The sequence below is a fragment of the Capricornis sumatraensis genome, chromosome X, assembly GCF_032405125.1.
Source record: "Capricornis sumatraensis isolate serow.1 chromosome X, serow.2, whole genome shotgun sequence".
NCBI lineage: Eukaryota > Metazoa > Chordata > Mammalia > Artiodactyla > Bovidae > Capricornis > Capricornis sumatraensis.
In genome coordinates this window covers 63590074-63602616 of record NC_091092.1, presented here as the reverse complement: position 1 = coordinate 63602616, position 12543 = coordinate 63590074, and the positions used below count along the sequence as shown (strand labels likewise).

General features: G+C 54.7%; 1 pseudogene; it reads left to right on the top strand.

The window, feature by feature from the left end:
* Positions 1-386: 386 nt before the first annotated feature.
* Positions 387-7571, top strand: LOC138071719 (heat shock transcription factor, X-linked member 3-like; annotated as a pseudogene).
* Positions 7572-12543: the final 4972 nt, after the last annotated feature.

The window sequence follows — 12543 nt, the reverse complement described above, 5'->3', positions numbered from 1 at the left end:
AGGAGGGTGCCCTGAGTGTACACCAGGGGCTCCCCATCCCAGAACAGAGGGGACCCCACATGGGCCTAGTCCCACCACCTTGTCAGCCTCGGAAGTCTTGGACTGTGCTGACTGCACCCTGGGGAGACACCTCACTTCCTTCTTCAGGTAGCCAGGGGACTGGATGCCCCGGAGGCTTGCGCCTGTGAAGTCTGAGAACACCTTTCAAGAGGAGATGCATAAGTGGCCTGTGGCCGCCCAGGGTGTGGTTTTCAGCTGAGGCTGTTCACATCCCCTCTCTCCACCATCCAGGCCTGTGGTCCCCATATGTCCCCATCTGCCCCCCCGCCCCCCTCCGCCGCCTCCCTCCTGCCTCAGGCTGTGGTTTGATCCCAGGCATCGCGCTCATGGTCGACATGAGTGAGCTGAGCAAGCTCGAGGAAGAACTTAGGACCCAGGCCCAGGGCCCATTGCAGGTGCAGCTCTTGGGGCCTGAGGCAGGGGAGACTGCAATTGCCCCCCACCCCAGTCTCTGGCCTTGCCCCCGGTAGCTCTGAATGAGATGCTGGCTAACCTGATTAAGTTCCTGCTGCTCATGCATCCGGCCAAGGAGCTGACCTCCCAGGTGGAAATGCTAAAGAAGGTCCTCAGGGATGACCAGGAGCACTTTCCGGTGGTCTTCGGCCAAGCCTCACAGTGCCTGCAGCTGGTCTGTGGTGTGGAGGTGAAGGAGGTGGAACCCAGGGAGCACATCTACATCATGGTCCCCACCGTGGGCCTCACCTATGATATGATGCTGAACAGTGGGCAGGGCCTGCCCAAGGCCGGCCTCCCGGTACTGGTCCTCAGCCTAATCATGTGGAATGGAGACCGTGCCCCCGAGGAGAAGGTCAGGGGAGCACTCAGCAGGATGGGGGGGCTGTCGAGAGTGAGCACTGCAACTTTGGGGAGCCCAGGGAGCTGCTTACCCACATGTGGGTACAGGAGGGGTACCTGGCATACCGGCAAGTGCCTGAAAGCCACCCTGCCCGCTCTGAGTTCCTGTGGGGATCCCCAGGCTTATGCGGAGACCAGCAAGTGGGACGTCGTGGCATTTCTGCTCAGGGTCAAACAAAGGGCTTTGAGGGCCTTCCCACCCCTGTCTACGTAGCCTGCAAGGGAGGAGGATGAGGCGGGCTGAGCCAGAGCAGCATCCAGGTGATCCTTCCCTCTGTGATTGAAGAGGAAGAGGTCAGCCTTCTCAGACGTGCTGGCCCAGGCCAGTTGGGGAAACTGGTGTATAGCATCTTTGGATTCCTGTTCTCTGTGATGACATGGAGATTCATCTGTTTTCCTTAGAGAACTTTCAAAATTTGATTTTTTCTTTTTTTTTTTTTTTTGTTCCATGATTGTTTTCATAGAAGGCTAAATAAACTTCAGTGTCTTAACTTAGTGAATGATGTTGATCACAGTGTGTTTGAACTTACCCAGTTCGAGAACAAGAGCTTCGCTGTTTTGTAAAAGAGATTGGAGACTCTTCCATTGTGTTTTGTGGTCCCGAACAGGATGCAATGGAATTGGAATTAGAACTGTTTTGGAAAAGTGAGCTTACTTGGCAGTAATATTGATGGGGGAAGAATTAGATGATAAAAGTAATTGTAGTGAATTCATGGTTCTGTCCTTCTTGTGTGTCATTTTCAAAAACTAAATAATCTCTGTTTATTTGGATTTGCCTGGGTCATTTTAGGAAGTAGCAGAATGAATTGAGCCCCCTGCTCACTGGCTCGTGTATTCCGAAGACCTTTTAGGAGCCTCTGCTCTGTGAAATGCTGTGTTAGCAGTGGGGACACTAGGAGAAGCAGGACACCCCCACACCTAGAGCGACGGTCTAGGAGCTGCAGTCACATGAGGAAGGTGGAAAGACATCCCGTAGTCGCAATGAACAGTGCAACACAGGGCGGGGTGGTGGGGTTACAGGAGGAGTGTTGGAGTGTCAGTTGCCTGAGCCAGCGTGGTTTGGGGCTTGGGAAAGCTGGGTTCTTTCTGTGGGAGGTGACTGTGTTGAGGCTGGGTGGTGGCAGCCCTCAGACTTGCAGACAGTGTGTCTTGGGGGTGACGGGAAATTCTGAAGTGGATCGTTGCTGTGAGGTGTCCTTTTGCATCTTGGATAAAGCCCAGAGAGATGTCTTTCTTGGGCAGGAAGGGAGGGGCCCTGGCTCTCGTCACATTGCTCTTGATCACAGGGGCAAATGAGGTGTTTTCACACCCCACGCTGCTGCTACTGCTGCTATGTCGCTTCAGTCGTGTCTGACTCTGTGCGACCCCATAGACAGCAGCCCACCAGGCTCCCCCGTCCCTGGGATTCTCCAGGCAAGAACACTGGAGTGGGTTGCCATTTCCTTCTCCTGTGCATGAAAGTGAAAAGTGAAAGTGAAGTCGCTCAGTCATGTCCAACTCTTAGTGACCCCATGGACTGCAGCCTGCCAGGCTCCTCCATCCATGGGATTTTCCAGGCAAGAGTACTGGATTCGGGTGCCATTGCCTTCTCCATCATACCCCATATCTGCTAGGAGTTCTGCAGAACTTGGTCACAGTCCCTTGAAGTTGTGCCCAAGAAATCCATGAAACTACTCTCTTTTTCCTGGACCAGGGGATCTGGATCATAAAGTGTTAAGTAGCTTTGAATTATCTTGATTTTATTTGGCCATCATAATCAATGAATCGACCTCTGTTGGGGCTGCAATGAAGGAAAATAACGGTTTGGATGGAAGACCGGCTGAGGCAGAGGCAAAGACTGATTCTTGCTTGTATTTCCTATAGCAGCTTGGGTCCTGCTGGAACACTCCTTCACACCCAAATTTAACAGGTCCTCTAACTGGAAATGGGGCTTAACAGGTAGCTAAAGTGATGAAGAATCTGCTTGCACTGTGGGAGACCTGGGTTCGATTCCTGGGCCAGGAAGATTGCCTAGAGAAGGGCATGGCAACCCACTCCAGTATTCCTGCCTGGAGAATTCCATGGATAGAGGAGACTGTCAGGCTACAGTCCACGGAATTGCAAAGAGTCAGATATGACTGAGTGACAAATACTATAGTCCACTATGGCCTACGTAGAAAAGTTTCTTAGTTTTATTTATGAAACATCCAGTTTGGCTGATTAGCTATTCCACATCCTATTGAGGGTCATATTCTCTGACATGCCTGGACCACAAAGCAGCCAACCCCATCCCACAGTGGAGAGTGGAGGAGTGTCTGGGGGCAACAGTGTGCGAGATTCCTGTCGTGTCATCACAGTGCCAACAGCCGCCAGGCCCTGCGAGCTCTGTACTGTCCCTCAGGCCCATCCTGCAACCCAGCATACGGGGCTCCTCACACCTGCTCACCTCCCAGATGAAGAACTCAGGCCACGGGGCTTGGGCATCTTCCCAAGACCACCTGCTAGTGAGGGCCAGGGTGGGCTTAGAGCCCTGGTCTCAATTCCTCTGGAGCCCCTGCCCTCCCCGCCCAGCCCAGGCTGTGCCCCATCCTTCCGACACCTCACGCCTTCCTCTTAGTGCTACAGGATGTCTCTGAGGCGACAAAAAGCAGGCTGGCAGAAGGAAGGGGACAAGGCGAATCAGAAGCACTGTGGGCTGCTCTGCGCTTTGCTGAGAACTGACTCTGTCTGGGGCCGGTGTCTCTGTGCAGTCCCAGCACCTCCCGAGTGAGGGCAGCGCCCTGTCCTTGCTGCTGCCATGGGGCCTCCTGCCCAAGTGAATGTGCCAGGCTGACCAGCTTCTCACTGAGCAGGAGGGAGGAGGGCCTGACTGTATGGTCCCAGTACCCACTGGGATAAGGCTCCTATGGGAGCCTCCTCCGATATGGGAGGGAAGGTAACACAGGCAGACCCCCGAGGCTCCAGGTCTCTCCAGCTTCAGTGACGGAGGGGAGCAGCTGCAGGGCCTCTGCACTGGGGACACCAGAGTGGGGATGCCAAGCGCAGGGGCAGGAGAGCTAGGCTGAGAAGGGCAGGCCTTTGACATCATGAGAGCTTGGTGTGTGCACAATACATGTGTCCCGAGCACCAGCTGACGAAGACTCCTTAGTGCCACGTGAACCCACTGCCAGGCCCCAGGTGGTGCCTGGAGGATGGGGACCAGAAAACGCAGCTCCCTCAGGACCCAGGGGGTGAGGCGGGGCCCCGAGTGGGGTTGGGTGGGGGCAGGAAAGGCCACCTAGCTAAGCTGCCCACAGATACCAGTCTCCGGTCCCCTTCAGAGAAGCCACCAGCGGTCTCCATCCAGTCAGATGAACTGACCTGAAGGAATGCGTTGTCAGCCTGTTTAGGAGTGCAAAGGCAAGGGAGCAAGCCCAAGTCGAGGCCTGCAAGCTCCATTCTGGCCACCAGTCCTCAGGCCAAAATTCCCTGGGAGAGCCTCTTCCACACCCTCTTAGCTCTCCCCCTTCACACACCAGGCTGTGCCCCTCACACAGGGCAAATGACCCTGCTGAGTGGCAGAACTAGGGGGACACCATCCCTAGGGGGACAGTGCCCTAGGGTCCTCACACGTGGGCCTTTCCAAGGTGCTGGTCTGTCCCCTACATGGGATTTTGAAGAACAGTGGCCCACAAAGGTCAGAGAACACACATCTCCAAACCCACTGCCCTATCGTCCATGTGCTGTGAAGACAGGTGACTCTCACTTGGGTTTCATCCAGTCCCACACCCAGACTCTCATCCATTTTCAAATACAGGTAGACAGGGGCATCCTTTGGTCACATCTAGCTCAACAACTGAGAACTCTCCCTGGGGGTGAGTGTGTATAAAGGAGACTCCTTGAAAAGTACCTAACCTGTGAGCCAACAAAATCATTCAATGTACCAGCCATCTGGGTAAGGGAGAACAGGTCCACAGTGGTGGTGGGGGCAGGGGCAGGGGCAGGGGTGGAGAAGATCAGAGCTGGCCTCGGAGAGGACCAGTGAAATGCTTGTTTTCAACAGAACAAGCTGTACCTTGAGCCCCTAGTCAAGTCCTTGAAAGGGCAAGTACCCATGGGACATGCAAGTTGGACATGGGAGGCCAGGACTGGGGATAGCAGAAGTCAAACCACCCCAGTTACCAAAGGAAACAGGATTTCGAGTCAGTCTCCAGGGAGTCTAAATCCAAGTCTGAGACTCTGGGAAGGGGGCAGGGAAAGCACACACCCAGGTGTTCCCAAGGTGAGCCATGAGAGCAGTCTTTATAGGAAGAAATGGAAACTGAAGGCAACAACCTGTAATGTTCAGTGGGATGACGTCTGGGGGTGGGCAGAACTCAGGAGGCTGCGAGTTCAGCAGAGCACCTGGCTGTGCCCTCTTACACGGCATCGTGTGGAGTCCGTGTCTCATGTGGAGTCCGTGTCCATGTCTCCTTGTTCTCCACAGTCAAGTGGAACGTGAGGTCGCTCCCACTGTGCTCAAGCACAGCCCTATTCTGAGGAGGGCTTGACCTGGGGGGTGCTGGGGACAGGACAACAGGACTCCGACTTTGGGGCCATCTGAGCGGGACCTACCTACCGGCAGCACCAGTTGGAAGAGACCAAAGCCAGAAGAGGGGCAAGGAGCCCGGGATGGGGGTTGGGGGGTGGGGTGGGACCAACAACTCAGCTCAGCCATCCAGCCCACTATGGACCTGGTCTTCTGGGAGGGACAGTCGCCAGGAGCCCATCTGACCCCTGGGGTCTCTCTCGGTGGAAGCTGAGCCAGGACTCACCAGGGCCTGGCCCTTTAGCAGAAGCCAGCCGCAGGCCTGCCCATTGCTAAGGAGGGAGGTGGAGCCAGGGGCATGTTTGTCAACCCATCCAGGGCCTGGCCCCCTGAAACAAGGTGCCTGGCAGCAGATGAGAGCTTTTGCAGGCAACCTGAAGCATGTTTTTCTGTACTTTCAGACAAGAAACAAGCTGGGGATCCCATCCCTGTCTACATTCCCCCTCCCCCACACTGGGTGCAGGGCTGCCTCACCACATCAGCTCTGTGACATCATGAAACAATTAAGGGAGCTGACCACTTAATTGGCTGCCAGATTCTAGAACCTCCAGAGAGTATTTTTGCCCCCCCCCCCACCCTGGTCTGAGGCCCTTCTGCCCTGAGTGTTCACTGCTTGGATAGAGAATGCTCCTGAGCTAGAGTGGCTCCATGGCTAGTCGGAGTTCCAACGAGGCACACAGCCCCGCTGGCCCCATCAACTGATGAAGAGCCCACAGCAGGAGACAACCCCCCACATTCTTTCCCAATGCAAATGTGTATTCAGGGGAGGTTTGGCAAAGCAGGGTGACCAACCCGAGAGCCTAGATCTGGGCTCCCAAGACAACCTGCCCCCCGACAGGGCCCAAATCCAGAAACAGCCAACAAGGAAGAGAACAACACCGTCCTCAGGCTGTCCTTCCCCAGGAAGCTCTGGATGATCGTGGAGGATGCGGCCTTCACCTGTGTGCACTGGAACAACAAGGGAGACACAGTGGTCATCAAGGCAGATCTCTTCCAGACAAAGGTCCTCCAGGGCAGAGGTGTTTGAGACAGGCAGCATCCAGAGTTTTATCTGTGAACTGAACCTGTATGAGTTCAGTAAAATCCATCCTTCGGGTAGCTCTGTGGGGAAAAAGAGGATGATGGTAAAGAAGAAAGCCCTTCCAGGGAGACTAGACTAGATGACCCGAGTGCAGGACGGCTTTCGTTTCCCAGGAGAACTGTCTTCTCATGAGAGGGTGGTTAAGGAAAGAGAAGAAAGCAGGGCCTTTCGTGTTCCACAAATCCCCTTAGACAGGATCCACATGGGTGACTCCAGATCCTGAGAGGCCACTTGATGTCAGGGACCTCCAGCAACACCTCAAGGGAGGCCAACCCCAGGGGAGCTCTAGGGAGCACACTCGCTAGGGCCTCATAACCTGCCAGGAATGAAAAGACCTTGTCTCCCTCCTTAGGGAAGGCCAGGACTGTGGTGGGGAGGAGGGCAGCGAGGAATGGCTATTCTCCTCCACAATGGCTAAAGTAATCCATGTCCTTTCAGATCTATCACAGCTCCAACTTTCAGAGAGACAAGCCTCTCTTCCTGCAGAACATCCAGACAAAAGGCAACCCCATAACAACTGCTCAGCCCGCCACTGGCACAACAATGACTCCAAAGAGAAAGAAGTGAGCGTTGACGACCAGACACTCTCCTTGATTCCATCACAACGAGTCCACCCAAGAGGCTGACAAGAAGGCCCAGAAGGGAGCCCCAACTGCTCACGGAACCCACGGCCGGCACTCTTTTGTGTTCTGTGGCCTCTGGTTTATGGGCAGTGTAGCCGTGCAGGCCGGGGCAAACCATCTTCCCAGAGAACAGGGCAGCCCCAGTGGAGAGGGTACATCCAGCAATGCCACGTCTGTACCCCCGGCTACTGCTGGAAGGGACACCACAGGGGAACTGTCCGAGAGCCTCCCAGAGTACCCGGGTTATGGTTCAGTGATGATTATGTACAGCATCTATTATTCCATCGTGAAGGTGGCCGTTTCAGGTGTGGCCCCAAGCGAGGCCCCTGAGGTGGAAGAGGAGCAGGAGTCCTCAGATTACAAGTGTGCCCTCTGTGAGCAGTTCGAGAACAACCCCAGTCCCTGAGCTGCCAGGTCCCCAGGGACACTCAAAAGCACTCTCTTGTAATCAAAAATCTAATTCTGGCTCTAATAAAGTAAAGCAAAACTTCACTGGAGTAAATAAAGAATTGAACAAGAACTTTGAGTCTGTGTTCTTTATCTGTCCATGCTATTCAGACATGGCACTGGATGAGCCACATGAGGCTGGAAGCCCACACCCCAGGAAGCTTCAGTCCAGTCCTCATGGTCCATTTTCATCTGAAGCAGCAGCATTTCACACGCTCGGCCAAGGGTCTGACCCACAAGCTGAGCGCTGAGGCGAACCCAGGACGGACTGGTCCCCGTGCCTTGCCTGCCACTCAGCAGACAGCCCAGCCAGGCTCCTGACCTTGGGGGTGTCACTTTCCATGAGTCACGCACCCTGAAGCAGAAGGGGCTGCTCCTGGGTCCCCCGATGACGCCATAGGTTTCTGATCAGTAGCTGAGAGTCTCCAGCTCCCAATCCAGGGGCCTCCTCAAGAGGTGGGGGTGACCCCACCGGCTAAAGGCCTTGCAAACACATGACCCCAAACCCAAAGACAAGTACAAGGTTTCCACAAGGTGAACACTGGCCCTTGTTGTTCTGAGCTCACAGCTGTATTTAAGAGCCTGTCTTTGGACGTGGAATAGCCAGGCACCGCGTCCAACACACACACTTTGTGAGCCAAGGGACACTTTCCAGCAGGGCAAGGGTCACCTGCAAGGACAAACCACGGCCTGTTTCTGGGCCTGCGGGCCTGTCCAGGTGCTGGAGGCCTTGCCGGCTACTGATGCTCAGCCCAGCTCCTGGCCCTGCCCCATCACCCGCTGGACACTGTCCCAACATTGGGGAGTTTGGACCAGAACATAGAGGGAAAAGCACTAATCGGTTTCTTAACAACACATTCACAACCACCTAGACCGAGCAGGGCCGAAATGAGTGGCGATGCCACTTTTTCATAAAGGTCAAAGTCCCAGAGACTCTCACTGAGTCCAGAGCAGCAACACACAGTGGGAGTCTTGGGCCCGGCCCTGCACCAAGTGGGCAGCCCACCGCTGGGCGGGGTCAATTCAGACTGAACTAGGAGAGCATGTCCAGGGCATGGCGGTGACGGGACAGTGTCACCATGAGAGACTGGTCTCTCAGTCACCTTCCACTTGAGAGCCTAGTCTGGACAGGCCTTCTGCCCAAAGGGGATCAGGTGCTTGAAGATGTCCACCTGGAAGATGGCCTCCCCGGCCCTCCCCGGGGCAGGCTGCAGCAGCCAGTGGGGGTTGGCGAGTGCAGTCAGTACGTCTGTTGCAGGACAGGCAGCAGGGCTTGATTCTCCAGCTCCTCCACCTTATCTGGACCTAGGTTTTCTGGGCACAGCAAAGTGACCCCAATGTCCACGAGACCTGCATGCAAAGACAGGACACAGAAGGAGAACAAGGTGATTCAAAGTCACACCTGCTAGAGACTAAGACCGCATTACGGAAGGGAACCTGGGTGAACTGGATCTTCTGTCTGAGCATTTCAGCATCCTCACCTCGGCAAAGGTAATTCAGGGCGAGGCCAAGTGAGGGAGGGAGTAAAGTGAAAGGGAGAGGCCTGGTGCTCCAGGAACTCACCAGGACAGGAGCAGCTCTCAGTCTGACCACTGCAGGCCACAGGGTCAGAGCAGGAGGGCCCTGGTGGGGAGCCTGCAGACATCAGGTCCCCAAGTGATTCACCAGCAGACAGGTGTTGCTGTGGGGCCTCACCCGTGGGGAGTCAGGGGATTTGCTCTGGCTCTGCTGCAGGCAGTGGGGATGGGGAACCCAGGCTGGGTGCTGTGGTGCCTCTCATGTTCTCTGCCGGGCACACACATGCACGTAGGAACATGCACAGAGACAAGTGCCACATGCAGACCTGGATCTGGGTGGGGCTCATCCACCGGAGCTCTCTGCTCCGGCACCTCCCATCAGGCCGCATCCTCCCAGTCCGGTGCCCGATGTGGATGGCCAGGGTACAGTGCCAGGTCCGCATAGCGCGGGCTGCCACCGCGTTTCCAGGTTCTTGACATCGTTTAAGAAGAAACCTGGATAAGGCTTTCAGAAGGACAGACAGCCGAACTTCATCTCCAAGGGCTCCCAGGGTCTCATGTGGCTGTGGAAACACAGATCCACAAAGGCCAGGAGCCTGACACAGCGGCCTCCAAGCTCACAGCCCTGGGCCGGACATCACCCCATGTGTCTGAGCATCCTCCAAGCCTCCTGACACAGAGGGGAGGGTCGCAGAAGGCTGGCTCCTTCCATCCATCTCCACAGTGTCTGTAGACAGGGGTTGGCGAGCCAGAGGACCCGCCCATCACATGTAGTCTGTGGGGGAGGTCAGGAAGGAAGGCGGGACAGCAGGAGAGAGGCATGAGGTGAGTCTGAAGACAGAGGGAGTCAAAACCCTGGGAGCAGTCAGGAGGGAGGGTGGCTCCTCTGGCTTCACAGCCCAGGGGCTGGGCTCTGGTCCTCTCCCAGCACAGACAGGCACAGTCCTGGGCTTGGTTTCCCCCAGCCCTGGGCCCCACCCCAACCCTCAGCTCCCTGGCCCCATCACTGCCCATGCTCTGCAGATCCTCCATCTTAGCCCAGGGATGCTGAGCACAGATCTGTGCTAACCAATCTGGCCTTGACCCCGGGGCTGCCCTGGACCTCAGACACCCTGCCAGGTGTCTTCCCCAGGTGTCTTCACCTTTGGGAGTCACCTTCCTCCCAGCCCTTCCCACACCATGCCCTCCTCTGTCAGCAGATGCACCAGCCCCTGCCCAGAGCCTAGAGGAAGGACAGAGAGCAGAAACAACTGGGACGGACATGTCCTTGCCAGGCCTGGGATGGCACCACGCAAGGATCACAGAATTCAAACCTCAAAAAACCCGCTAGGTTACTGTCACCTCGTTCAACTGCTGAGGAGGAGCCGGGGGATAGAGAGATAGCCCATGACTGTAGGGGGCATGACCACATGCACCTCCATTCTCACTTCTTTCCTTGTACCTGGTTGGGGTTCCTTGTTTACTGGAAGAGGGTGGAGGCAGAGGAGCAGAGCCGCGGTCCCGAACCTCAGCAGCATCTCAGCACCTTGCAGGGAGCCTCCGTTTCCATGTGTCTGTGAGGATGGGGACAAAGTCCCAGAGGCACCCAGCTCAGGGCCTTCCGGGCCTTTCCTTCCCCAAACACAGCAAAGCCACAGTTCTCACAGGCCCACTAGGCCCCACCTGATCTGGCTCCTACCCTAGTGGCCTGCTCTCTTCAGTGCTGGATTCACCCCCGGTGGCTAAGAAGGCCATCCTTCCATCCTTAGAACATTCCAGTGTGTCCCTACCTCAGAGCCTTTGTAAGGTGTGAGGAGTCACATCACGTCCCTTCAGAGTCAGGTGCTGGAGTCTCAATCCCTTGTACCTCGCTGGACCTTACAGACAAAGGAAAGGTCTTCTCAGAGCTGACGGTGGTCAAGTGAGCTCATTAGGATGGAACCTCCTCTAACAGGATGGCTGTCTCCATACAAAGGACACATTTAGAGACAGATAAACACAGAGGAGAACTCCGGGTGAAGAGGAAGGTGGAGCTCTCCAAACCCAGACACGCCCACCATGGCCAGCAAAGCCCCAGAAGTGAGGGGGGAGATATGGGACAGACTCTCCACATCCGTCATGACAATCAGCGTCAGTCGACACCTTGACCTCAGTTGCTGGCCTCCTGCACCAATGCGGTTTGTAGTTTGAGCCACCCAGCCTGGGTGACCCTGACACAAAACCCCTTCTCCAAAGAAGACTCTTTCTTCATAGATGACACAGATGTCTGACAGGCACATGAAAAGAAGCTCAACATATGGTCCTAATTGTTAGACTAATACAAATCAACACTCCAATGAAGTATCGCCTTACACTGGTCAGAATGGCCATCATCAATTAACACCTGTGAAGAATAAATGCTGAAGAGGGTGCAGTGAAAAGGGAACCCTTGTACATTGTTGGTGAAATGTAAATGGGTACAGTCAATAGGGAGAACAGTATGGAGGATCCTTAAACAACTACAAACAGAACTACCAGATGATCCAGCAATCCCACTCCTAAACATACACCTGGAAAAGACAGAAACTCTAATATGAAAAGATATTCGGACCCCAATGTTCATTGCAGCACTATTTACAGCAGACAAGATATGGAAGAAACCCAAATGTCCATCAACGGATGATTGGATAAAGAAGATGTGGTTTGCCCGTGCACGTGCATGCACACACACACACACACACACAGGAATACTGCTCAGCCATGAAAAATAATGAAGTAATACCATCTGTGGCAACACAGATGGTCCTAGAGTATCATATTAAGAGAAGGAAGTCAGAAAGAGAAAGATAAATATTCTATGGTATCACTTATATGTGGAATTTAAAGGACGATACAAATGAAATTATTTACAAAGCAGAAACAGACTCAGAGAACAAATTTATGGTTACCAAAGAGGAAAAGCAGGGGAAGGGATAAATAAGGAGTTTGAGATTAACAGATACACATGACTATGTATAAAATAGGACTACTGTGGTGCTGGGGAAGACTCTTGAGAGTCCCTTGGACAGCAAGGAGATCAAGCCAGCCCATCCTAAAGGAAATCAACCCTGAATATGCATTGGAAGGATTGATGCTAAAGCTGATGGGAAGAGCTGACTCACCTGGGCTCTGTCCTCTCCGTACCTGAGTCTCTTCTCCTCACACCAGGTCCTCAGTCTCTCAGATACCAGGATGTCAGGAAGTCAGGACAGGCCTAGTGTGCTCTTCTCACCCCAGGGGCTCCCAGGGCCAATGACAGGGGCGGCAACCTGGGGTCCCTTGAGTCCTCCTCAGGGACCTCACTTTGTGTCTGAGTAGAAGTTCTGATTCTCTCTCCTCCCTTACTAAGCCCCCAGCCCTTATACCAGGACTCTAGTCTCTCTGAGACCCAGATGTCAGGAAGTCTGCTCTCTATAC